Here is a 13,073-nt window from a genome sequence, read left to right on the forward strand (position 1 = left end):
GGAAGACCGAAAGCAGGTTTAATAAGTGCAAATAATACGAATAATAGTCGCCCTTAGATTCTACAAAAAATAGGGTGGGTCGCATGGACATTCACTCTGAAAGAAATACAATTTATTAGTAAATATAAATTCTGTTTTCTTTCATAGATGAGGAGAGTCCATGGGTATCCATAACATGTGGTATACAATGCCAAAACAGAGTCCATGTTAAGGACGGATGATACAAATAAAGGGTAGTTCCTATTTCCAGGACAATGCAGTCTAAAGGACTTTCCTGCCAAAAGCAGCTTCTGAAGAAGCAAAAACATAAACAGTAAAGTTAGAAAAAGTATGAAAAGAAGACCAAGTTGCCGCTTTGCAAATTTGTTCCAAGGAAGCCTCATTCTTGAAGGCCCAAGAAATAGATACAGATCAAGTGGAATGTGCAGTAACTCTTTTCGGAGGTGGTTTTCCCACAACCAAGTAAGCTTCACGTATTGTCTGTTTCAACCATGAAGCTAAAGGGACACAAGTCAAAAATGAACTTTCATAATTCAGATACAGCTGGCAATTTTAAACAACTTTCTAATTTACTTCCATTAACAAAATGTGCAGTCTTTTTATATTTACACTTGAGTCACCAGCTCCTACTGAGCATGTGCAAGAATTCACAGAACATATGCATTTGTAATTAGCTCATGGCAGTCACATGATACAGGAGGAGTGCAAATAGACATAACTGAAATTTGTCAGAAAAATAAATAAATCTAGTATTTATTTGAAGTTCAGACAAAGAGCTAGTGCATTGTCTTTTTAACATGCATTTGTTGATTATGCAAATCTACTGTATTTACTGCTCAATGTTACTGCCACGGCCTTTTGACCTGAAAAACGGACAAATAAGCTAGAGGTCTGTCTAAAATCTTTAGTAGCCTGAAGATATTTCAAGTCTCTAACATCCAAATTGTGTAGAAGATGTTCTTTAGAATTAGGAGGATTTGGGAAATGAGAAGGAACAATTCCCTGGTTAATGTTCTCAGAAGATACAACCTTTGGAAGAAAATCATATTTAGTTCTCTGAACTGCTTTATCCTGATGAAAAACCAAAAAGGTAGGATCAGAAGAAACCTGAAGAGATAGCTAAAAGAAAAAGTATCTTCCAAGACAAAACATTCTAGGTCCAAAATAGGTTAAAATTTGACCCTTTTTAAAGAGCTAGCCGATAGCCCTTTCTCCAGACCATCCTGGAGAAAATTAAGAAGTTTTTTGGAATTGCAAATGATTTCCAAGAGTAACCTTTCGAAAAGCAGCAAAGAAAAGAAGATTGCCAAATTTTATGCTAAATCTTCTGTGTAACTTGTTTCCTAGCTTGCAGAAGAGTAGAGCTTACAGAATCTGAGAAGCCTCTACTCTTAAGGACTAGGCGTGTTCTGCGTGGTCATTCCAGAAATATGACGCTAGTTTCTGCTTGATTCTTGCAATGACTCTTGGAAGAAGAACGGGCGAAATAGATAGGCCAGATTAAAGCTCCAAGGACAAACCAGAGCATCTATTATATGAGCTCTTGGTTCTCTTGGCCTTGCAAAATAAACTGGGAGTTTGTTGTTCAGCTTGTACACCATACGGTCTATTTATGGAAGACCTCATCTTAAGACTAGCTTATTGAACAAACCCTGATGAAGAGACCATCCTTCTGAATGTACTGACTGACATCTTAAGTAATCTGCTTCCTAGTTCACTCCTGGAATGTGAACGGCAGACAGCGTGAGCATCTTATAAGCTACAGCTGTGATGTCTGACAAAGGAACTGAGCACTTTTCTGCTCTAGATTATAGTAATTCTTTGACCACCGATGAAGCAAAGATAGCTAAAGGGGACGAAGATGAAAATGAGCAAAAGGTACTGCGTCTGAAGCAGCTACCTTAACACCCACACATACTGTTGCTCTGAGCAGCTGCAGTATTTAAAATGGTGTAATGGGAATATCTAGCTATGCTTTACATGCACGAGCAGAGAAAAATGTTAGCACTAAAACAGTAATAACTTTTAGTAGATGCATTCTTGCCATTGTTTGTATACTGCAAATGTTTAAAAAATGTACATCGATGTGATTTAAATTTTGACCGGAATACCCTTTTATAGGCCAAACGAATTATACTCTTCAGCCACAAAGAAAGAGAAGTAGCCGTAGCTTTCTGCCCCTTACGTTTCCCAGAGAAAACTACAAACAGAGCAGAAGACTGACAAATCCTTAGTCGTCTGTAAATAGAATTTCAAGGCACGCACCACGTCTAGGTTGTGCAAAAGACGTTCCTTATGAGGAGGAGGATTAGGACATAAAGGAACAACAATCTCCTGATTAATGTTCCGATCTGTACCACTTTAGGAAGAAATCCTAACTTAGCACATAAAATTACCTTATCCGAATGAAAAATAAGGTAAGGAGACTCATACTGTAAAGCCGAGAGCTCTGACACTCTACGAGCAGAAGAAATAGCGACAACAAACAAAACCTTACAAGATAACTTAATATCTAAGGAATACATAGGAATGCATAAGAACCTTAAGAACAAGATTAAGACTCCAGGGAGGAGTAACAGATTTAAACACAGGCCTGACTCTGACCAAGGCCTGACAGAACGATTGAACATCTGGTACCTCTGCCAGACGTTTATGTAACAAAACAGATAAGGCAGAAATCAGACCCTTCAAAAAACTTGTTGATAAACCCTTCTCCAAACCTCCTTGGAGAAGAGATAAAATTCTAGGAATCCGAACTCTACTCCAAGAGTAGTACAGATATTTTAACCATATCTTATAGTAAATTCTCCTGGTAACAGGCTTGCAAGCCTGAATCATGGCCTCAATGACCGACTCCGAAAACCGCGCTTAGATAAAATTAAAGTGTTCAATCTCCAAGCAGTCAGCTTCAGAGAAACTAGATTTGGATGAAGGAAGGGTCCTTGAAGTAGAAAGACAGTCCTTAGAGGAAGTTTCCAAGGGGGGAGAGATGACATCTCCACTAGATCTGCATACCAAATCCGGCAATGCCACGCCGGAGCAATGAGAATCACTGACGCTCTCACTTGCTTGATACGAGCAATGACTCGAGGAAGGAGAGCGAATGGAGGAAATAGGTATGCAAGACTGAAGTTCCAAGGAACTGCCAGAGCATCTATCAGAACTGACTGAGGGTCCCTGGACCTCGACCAGTACCTCGGGAGCTTGGCATTTGGACGAGATGCCATGAGATCTAAATCCAGCTGTCCCCATTTGAGAATCAAGTTGGAAAACACTTCCAGATGAAGTTCCCATTCCCCCGGGAGAAAGGTCTGTCTGCACAGAAAATCCGCTTCCCAATTGTCCACTCCTGGAATGGGGATCTCAGATAAACAGTTGAGGGTTTCCTCCCACTGAATAATCTTGGACACCTCTTTCATGGCCAAAGAACTCCGAGTTGCGCCCTGATGGTTGATGTAAGCCACTGAGGTTATGTTGTCCGACTGAAATCTGATAAACCGGGCAGAAGCTGAGGCCAGAATAGCATTGAGGATTGCTCTTAGCTCTAGAATGTTTATAGGAAGCACAGACTTCTCCCGAGTCCATGTCCCCTGAGTCCTTAGAAGGCCCCAGACTGCTCCCCAACCTACCAGGCTGGCGTCCGTTGTCACTATCACCCAGGTGGGTCTGCAAAACAGGTTTCCTGGGAGAGATGATCCTGAGACAACCACCAAGGAAGAGAATTTCTCGTCATCTGATCCAGAAGAATTTGCGGAGACAAATCTGCATAATCCCCGTTCCATTGTCTGAGCATGCATAACTGCAGCTGTCTGAGGTGGAAACGGGCAAACTGGGTAATGTCCATGGCGGCTACCATCAGACCGATTACCTCCATACATTAAGCCACAGATGGCTGAGGAGAGGATTGAAAAGACAAGCATTGAGAATCTTGTAATTTCTGACCTCTGTCAGAAAGATCTTCATTAATATGGAATCTATTAAGGTTCCCAAGACTACCCTTGTGGATGGAATTTAAGGAACTCTTTTCCAGATTCACCTTCCAAATGTGAGAATGCAGGAAGGATAAGAGCATCTCCGTGTGGGAGCTTGCTTGTTGACAAAAACTGGGCCTGAACCAGATTATCATCCAGATAAGGCCCACTGCAATACCCTGTAACTGGAGCACTGCCAACAAAGATCCTAGAACCTTTGAAAAATTCTGGGATCTGTAGCAAGGCTGAATGGAAGAGCCACAAACTGGAAGTGTTTGTCTTGAAATGAGAACCTCAGAAACTTGTGATGATCCCTGTGAATGAGAACATGAAGGTACGCATCCTTTAAATCTACTGTTGTCATAAATTGACCCTCTTGAACTAAAGGAAGAATGGAACAAATAGTTTCCATTTTGAAGGACGGTACTCTGAGGAATTTGTTTAGAGTTTTGAGATGCAAGATTAGTCTGAAGGTTCCCTCTTTCTTGGGAACCACAAACAGATTGGAGTAAAACCCCAGACCCTGTCCTTGTACTGGAACAAGAACTATCACCCCCATTTCGTATAGATCTTGAACACAATGTAAGAACGCGCCTCTTTTTATCTGGTCGACAGATAAACTTGAGAGCAGATTTTGACTCATTAGCGGGCTTTTTGGATTGCTTTCCCTTATTCCAAAATTGGTTGGGTCTCCAGAAAGGCTTGGACTGTTCCCGTTTTGTAGAAGGAGAGGAAGGTTTACCCTTGAAGTTTCGAAAAGAACGAAAATTACTCTTGACGTCCCTTCTGCTTATTTCTTTTATCCTGATGAAGGAAATGTCCTTTTCGTCCAGTAATGTCAGAAATAATTTCAGCCAAAGCTGGCCTAAACAAGGTCTTCCCCTTGTAAGGAATAGCCAAAAGTTTAGATTTAGACACATCAGCAGACCAAGATTTCAACCATAAGGCTCTGCGAGCCAAAATGGCAAAACTTGAAATCTTAGCTCCTAATTTGATAACCTGAAGAGAAGCATCGGAAATAAAAGAATTGGCCAATTTAAGAGACTTGATCCTGTCCTGATCTCTTCAAGAGGAGTGTGTTTGAATAAAATCGGACAACGCATCAAACCAGTATGCCGCCGCAGGTTGCCATTGTAAACCCTGGTAAACAAACATCTTTTTAAGAAAAACCCTCCAGTTTATTATCCATAGGATCTGTAAAAAAACAGCTATCCTCTATGGGAATAGTAGTTCTCTTTGCAAAGTGGATATAGCCCCTTCCACCTTGGGGACTGTTTGCCAAGACTCCTTGATAGAGTCATCAATGGGAAACATCTTAAAAATAGGAGAAGAAAAAGGAATATGCATTTTTTCCCATTCCGTAACAATTTCTGTAGCCCAATATGGTACGGGAAAACATTCCAGCATGGAAGGTACATCATAATACTTGTTAAGTTTACTAGATTTCTTAGGGTTGACAACAACAGTAGTGTCAGAGTCGTCCAAAGTAGCCAAAACCTCCTTTAGTAGTAAACGGAGGTGCTCTGGCTTAAACCTGAAGGATACAACTTCAGCATCAGAGGAAGGAATTACAATATCTGTATTGAATCCTTACTCTTCCTCTTTCCCGGTTAGCATTGGAAAAGCAGGTAACGCATCAAAAACTGCTGAGGACATGAGGGAAACAATGTCTTGCAAAGAAACTCCAGACGGAGCTTGAGAGGGTATAAAATGTGGGACACCTGAGGAGAAAACTGCGGCATATTTGAATATTGTCAGAAGAGTCCAGGACAGCATCCGTCCTAGACAATATTGGCTCAAAAAGTCTGGTCTGAGCTGAGCTGGAATGAGGGCCGCACCTTCATGCGGACTTGGGGACTGGCTTTGGTTTCTTAAATGGCTTGGATATATTCCAATTTGAAGGTTTCCAATTGGAAACCGATTCCTTGGGGGAAGGTTTAGGTTTCTGTTCCTTATTTTGTCAAAAGGAACGAAAACGGTTAGGAGTTTTAGATTTACCCTTAGGTCTTTTATCCTGAGGCAAAAAACTCCTTTCCCTCCAGTGACAGTTGAAATAATTGAATCCAACTGAGAACCAAATAACTTATTACCTTGGAAAGAAAGAGATAGTAATCTGGACTTAGAAGTCAGGTCAGCATTCCAAGATTTAAGCCAAAAAGCTCTTCTAGCTAAAATAACTAGAGACATAGATTTAACATAAATTTTGATGATATCAAAAATGGCATCACAAATAAAATGATTAGCATGTTGAAGCAAGCGAACAATGCTAGACAAATCAGAATCCAATTCTTGTTGCTCTAAATTTTCCAACCAAAAAGTTGATGCAGCTGCAACATCAGCCAAAGAAATTGCAGGCCTGAGAAGATGACCCGAATACAAATAGGCTTTCCTTAGATAAGATTCAAGTTTCCTATCTAAAAGATCTTTAAAAGAAGTACTATCTTCCATAGGAATAGTAGTATGTTTAGCAAGAGTAGAGATAGCCCCTTCATATATATATATTTTTTAAAATTTCTGCAGTGTCCATTGCTTTTTCACAGCCCTATAATGATGTTGGGGTCTCTACAGGAAGATATTTAAAGTTATGTTAAATCCTAGTGTTTTTAAAAAAGCTAGGATTTACCATCTCTAAAAATAAATGGGACCTACAGTAATGACTTTTTAAAAAGGTATGTATGTTAAACATAACTTCTCTTTGCCACGGCCTCCTTGATAAACTCTTTGCTAACAGCCGTGTGGGACTTTGCTATATGCTAGCACAACCAACTATCGGCTAAAAGGTGGAAAAGTCACTTCAATTTAAAAAAACAAACAAAAAAACCCAACAAGATTTATGCTTACCTGATGAATTTCTTTCCGGATATGGAGAGTCCACAATGTCATTCAATTACTAGTGGGGAATATCACTCCTGGCCAGCAGGAGGAGGCAAAGAGCACCACAGCAAAGCAGTTAAGTGTCACTGTCCTACCCATAATCCACAGTCATTTGACCGAATGGAAATGGAAAAGGAATAACACAAAGGTGAAGAGGTGCCTGAGGTTAAGTAAAAAAAATAACTGTCTAAAGGGTGGGGTCGTGGACTCTCCATACCTGCAAAGAAAGAAATTTATTAGGTAAGCATACATTTTGTTTTCTTTCCTAAGATATGGAGAGTCCACAACAGAGAGGACACAGAATGAACAGGGAGGAAGAACAAGACAGGCAGACCTAAACAGAAGGCACCACCGCTTGAAGAACTTTTCTCCCAAAAGAGGCCTCAGCCGAGGTAAAAGTAACAAATTTGGAAAATTTTAAAAAAGTATGCAGAGAGAATCAAGTTGCAGCCTTGCAAATCGGTTCCACAGAAGCTTCATTTTTGAAAGCCCAAAGAAGAGGAGACAGCCCTAGTGGAATGAGCTGCAATTCTCTCAGGAGGCTGCTGTCCAGCAGTCTCATAAGCAAAATGAATCATACTTCTCAACCAGAGGGAAAGAGAAGTAGCTTTCTGACCCTTACTCTTTCCTGAGGAAAAAAACAGGGCAGAAGACTGGCGAAAATACTTAGTCTGTAGGTAGAATTTTAGGGCACGCACAACATCCAAGTTGTGCAACAGACATTCTTTATGAGAAGAAGGAATGGGACAGAGAGAAGAAAGAACAATTTCCTGATTAATATTTCGATCCAAAACCACTTTAGGAAGAAACCCCAAATTAGTATGAAGAACCACCTTATCCGCATGAAAGATAAGGTAAGGCAAATCACAGTGCAAAGCCGAGAGTTCCGAAACTCTCCGAGCAGAAGAGATAGCAATAAGAAACAAAACCTTCCCAGATAGCAACTTAATATCTATGCCATGGAATGCATTGGCTCAAACGGAGCCTGCTGCAAAACTTTAAGATTAAGGCTCCAAGGAGGAGCAACAGGTTTAAACACAGGCCTAATTCTGACCAGGGCCTGATAAAAAGATTGAACATCTGGCACATCTGCCAGACGCTTGTGTAACAAAATATATAATGCAGAAATCTGACCTTTCAGAGAACTGACTGACACTTTCTCCAGACATTCCAGGAGAAAAGACAAAATTCTAGGAATCCTGACCCTACTCCAAGAGTAGCCCTTAGATTCACACCAATAAAGGTATTTACGCCATACCTTATGGTAAATTTTACGAGTAACAAGCTTGCGAGCCTGGATCATGGTCTCAATGACCAACTCCAAAAAAAAATCCACGCTTAGACAGAACTAAGCGTTCAATCTCGAAGCAGTCCGCTTCAGAGAAACAAGATTTGGATGGAGGAATGGACCCCGAGTTAGAATGTCCATCCTCAGAGGCAACCTCCAAGGTGGCAGAGAAGACATCTTCACTAGGTCTGCATACCAGATCCTGCGAGGTCATGCAAGAGCTATTAGAATTTAAGATGCTCTCTCTTGTTTGATATGAGCAATAACCCGTGGAAGGAGCACAAACTGAGGAAACAGGTATGCCAGACCAGAATCCCAAGGAACCGCCAGAGCATCTATCAGAGTGGCCTGAGGATCTCTTGACCTTTAAACGTACGTTGGAAGCTTGGCGTTCTGCCGAGAGGCCATCAGATCCAACTTCAGCACCCCCCATTTGAGGGTTAACATGGAGAACAACTCCAGATGGAGAGCCCACTCCCCAGGATGAAATGTCTGTCTGCTCATGAAATCCGCTTCCCAGTTGTCCACTCCAAGAATGTGGACGGCAGATAAACAATTGTGAGTATCCGCCTACTGAATAATTTGTGCCACCTCCTTCATGGCTAAGGAACTCAGAGTTCCTCCCTGGTGGTTGATGTAAGCCACTGAGGTGATGTTGTCCGACTGAAACCTGATAAAACGGGCTAAAGACAAGGCCAAGCCATCAGAGCATTGTAAATCGCTCTCAACTCCAAGATGTTTATTGGGAGAGCAGACTCCTCCCCAGTCCATAGTCACTACGCCTTTAAAGAGACCCAGACTGCTCCCCAGCCTGGGAGGCTGGCGTCCGTGGTCACGATCACCCAGGAAGGTCTCCGGAAGCATTTGCCCTGAGACCGATGCTTCTGAGCAAGCAACCACAGGAGAGAGTCTCTTGTCTATTAGTCTAGATCTATCCTCAGACAGATCCGAATGGCCTCCGTTCCATTGTCTGAGCATGCATAACTGCAGATCTCTCAAATGGAATTGAGCAAAGGGAATGATGTCCATAGAAGCGACCATCAGACCAATTACCTCCATACATTGAGCTACTGACGGCCGAACAGTAGACTGAAGAGAGAGGCAAGAGGAAAGAATCTTGGATTTTCTGACCTCTGTCAGAAAAAATTTCATAGATAGGCAATCTATTATGGTCCCTAAGAAAACCACCCTTGTAGCTGAAACAAGGGAACCAAATTTACTTTCCATCCATGGGAATGTAGTAAAGACAACAAGATCTCTGTATGAGAGTTTGCTTGTTGAAAAGATGGCGCCTGAGCCAATATGTCATCCAGGTAGGGCACCACAGCAATTCCCCGAGACCTGATCACTGCCAAGAGAGCCCCCAGAACCTTTGAGAAAATTCTGGGAGCTGTGGTAAGGCCAAACGGAAGAGCCACAAACTGAAAGTGTTTGTCTAGAAAGGTGAATCTCAGTAATCTTGTGATGATCCCTGTGGATGGGAACATGAATATACACATCCTTCAGGTCTATGGTCATCATGAACTGACCCTCTTGGACCAAAGGAAGAATGGAACGAATGGTTTCCATTTTGAAGGATGGTACCCTGAGAAACTTGTTGAGGCACTTTAGGTTTAGAATGGGTCGAAAGGTTCCCTCTATTTTGGGAACCACAAACAGATTTGAATGAAATCCTAGACTCTGTTCCCTTACTGGAAATGGAACAATCACTCCCAGGGAGGAAAGGTCCTGAACGCAGTTCAAGAATGCCTCTCTTTTTACCTAGTCTGCAGATAATCTTGAGGAGGAAGAATCTGCCCCTGGGAGGGAAAGTTTTGAATTCTAGTTTGTAACCCTGATATACTATGTCCACAGCCCAAGGATCTGGGACCTCTCGTATCCACGCTTGACAAAACAGGGAAAGTCTGCCCCCCACTTGATCCGATCACGGATCGGGGGCCAACCCTTCATGCAGACTTAGACTCAGCTGAGTGTTTCTTTGATAGCTTCCCCTTATTCCAAGATTGATTGGGCTTCCAAGAAGACTTGGACTGTTCCTGTTTGGGACTTTTGAAGTTACGAAAGGAATGAAAATTAATCTGACGTCCTTTAAGGTCTGTTCTTCTGGTCTTGTGGTAGAAAAGACCATTTTCAACCCGTAATATCAGAAATTATTTCTGCCAGACCGGGTCCAAACAAGGTCTTACGCTTCTAAGGAAGAGCCAGAAGCTAAGACTTGGAGGTAACAGCCGATTAAGATTTTAGCTACAAAGTCCTGCGGGCTAAGACAGTGAAGCCAGACATCTAGGTTCCCAGTCTAATAACTTGCATGTTCGCATCGGAAATAAAGGAATTGGCTAGTTTGAGAGCCTTAATACTTTCTTGGATCTCCTCGAACGGAGTCTCTACTAAAATTGATTCAGACAAGGCGTTGCACCAATAAGATGCCGCACTTACTACTGTGGCAATACAAACTGCAGGTTGCCATTGAAGATTTTGATAAGCATACATCTTTTTCATACTTCTTGTCCAAGGTACAGTCAACCCAAAAAATGTTCTTATTCCAATAGATAAAAAGTTTACTAGGATAAATAGTTCAAACTGTAGCCCAATTTTGATAAATATCTAGTTTTTAAGTAAAAACATAATTTATGTAAGAACTTACCTGATAAATTCATTTCTTTCATATTAGCAAGAGTCCATGAGCTAGTGACGTATGGGATATACATTCCTACCAGGAGGGACAAAGTTTCCCAAACCTTAAAATGCCTATAAAAATACACCCCTCACCACACCCACAAATCAGTTTAACGAATAGCCAAGAAGTGGGGTGATAAGAAAAAAGTGCGAAAGCATAAAAAATAAGGAATTGGAATAATTGTGCTTTATACAAAAAAATCATAACCACCACAAAAAAAGGGTGGGCCTCATGGACTCTTGCTAATATGAAAGAAACATAATTTATGCTTACCTGATAAATTCCTTTCTTCTGTTGTGTGATCAGTCCACGGGTCATCATTACTTCTGGGATATATCTCCTCCCCAACAGGAAATGCAAGAGGATTCACCCAGCAGAGCTGCATATAGCTCCTCCCCTCTACGTCACTCCCAGTCATTCGACCAAGAATCAACGAGAAAGGAGAAACCAAGGGTGAAGTGGTGACTGGAGTAGAATTTAAAAGATATTTACCTGCCTTAAAAAACAGGGCGGGCCGTGGACTGATCACACAACAGAAGAAAGGAATTTATCAGGTAAGCATAAATTATGTTTTCTTCTGTTATGTGTGATCAGTCCACGGGTCATCATTACTTCTGGGATACCAATACCAAAGCAAAAGTACACGGATGACGGGAGGGATAGGCAGGCTCATTATACAGAAGGAACCACTGCCTGAAGAACCTTTCTCCCAAAAATAGCCTCCGAAGAAGCAAAAGTGTCAAATTTGTAAAATTTGGAAAAAGTATGAAGCGAAGACCAAGTTGCAGCCTTGCAAATCTGTTCAACAGAGGCCTCATTCTTAAAGGCCCAAGTGGAAGCCACAGCTCTAGTAGAATGAGCTGTAATTCTTTCAGGAGGCTGCTGTCCAGCAGTCTCATAGGCTAAACGAATTATGCTACGAAGCCAGAAGGAGAGAGAGGTAGCCGAAGCCTTATGACCTCTCCTCTGACCAGAGTACACGACAAACAGGGAAGACGTTTGTCGAAAATCCTTAGTTGCCTGCAAGTAGAACTTGAGGGCACGAACTACATCCAGGTTGTGTAGAAGACGTTCCTTCTTTGAAGAAGGATTCGGGCACAGGGAAGGCACCACGATCTCTTGATTGATGTTCCTGTTAGTGACTACCTTAGGTAAGAACCCAGGTTTTGTACGCAGAACTACCTTATCTGAATGAAAAATCAAATAAGGAGAATCACAATGTAAAGCTGATAACTCAGAGACTCTCCGAGCCGAAGAAATAGCCATTAAAAATAACACTTTCCAAGATAACAACTTTATATCAATGGAATGAAGGGGTTCAAACGGAACTCCTTGTAGAACGTTAAGAACAAGGTTTAAACTCCATGGCGGAGCAACAGTTTTAAACACAGGCTTGATCCTAGCTAAAGCCTGACAAAAGGCCTGGACGTCTGGATTTTCTGACAGACGCCTGTGTAACAAGATGGACAGAGCTGAGATCTGTCCCTTTAATGAGCTAGCCGATAAACCCTTTTCTAAACCTTCTTGTAGAAAGGACAATATCCTAGGAATCCTAACCTTACTCCAGGAGTAACCTTTGGATTCGCACCAGTATAGGTATTTACGCCATATCTTATGGTAAATCCTTCTGGTAACAGGCTTCCTAGCCTGTATCAGGGTATCAATAACCGACTCAGAAAAACCACGTTTTGATAAAATCAAGCGTTCAATTTCCAAGCAGTCAGCTTCAGAGAAGTTAGATTTTGATGTTTGAATGGACCCTGTATCAGAAGGTCCTGTCTTAGAGGTAGAGACCAAGGCGGACAGGATGACATGTCCACTAGATCTGCATACCAAGTCCTGCGTGGCCATGCAGGCGCTATTAGAATCACTGATGCTCTCTCCTGTTTGATTTTGGCAATCAATCGAGGAAGCAGCGGGAAGGGTGGAAACACATAAGCCATCCCGAAGTTCCAAGGTGCTGTCAAAGCATCTATCAGAACCGCTCCCGGATCCCTGGATCTGGACCCGTAGCGAGGAAGTTTGGCGTTCTGGCGAGACGCCATGAGATCTATCTCTGGTTTGCCCCAACGTCGAAGTATTTGGGCAAAGACCTCCGGATGAAGTTCCCACTCCCCCGGATGAAAAGTCTGGCGACTCAAGAAATCCGCCTCCCAGTTCTCCACTCCCGGGATGTGGATTGCTGACAGGTGGCAAGAGTGAGACTCTGCCCAGCGAATTATCTTTGATACTTCCATCATTGCTAGGGAGCTTCTTGTCCCTC

The sequence above is a fragment of the Bombina bombina genome, chromosome 2 (genome assembly GCF_027579735.1).
Source record: "Bombina bombina isolate aBomBom1 chromosome 2, aBomBom1.pri, whole genome shotgun sequence".
Lineage (NCBI taxonomy): Eukaryota > Metazoa > Chordata > Amphibia > Anura > Bombinatoridae > Bombina > Bombina bombina.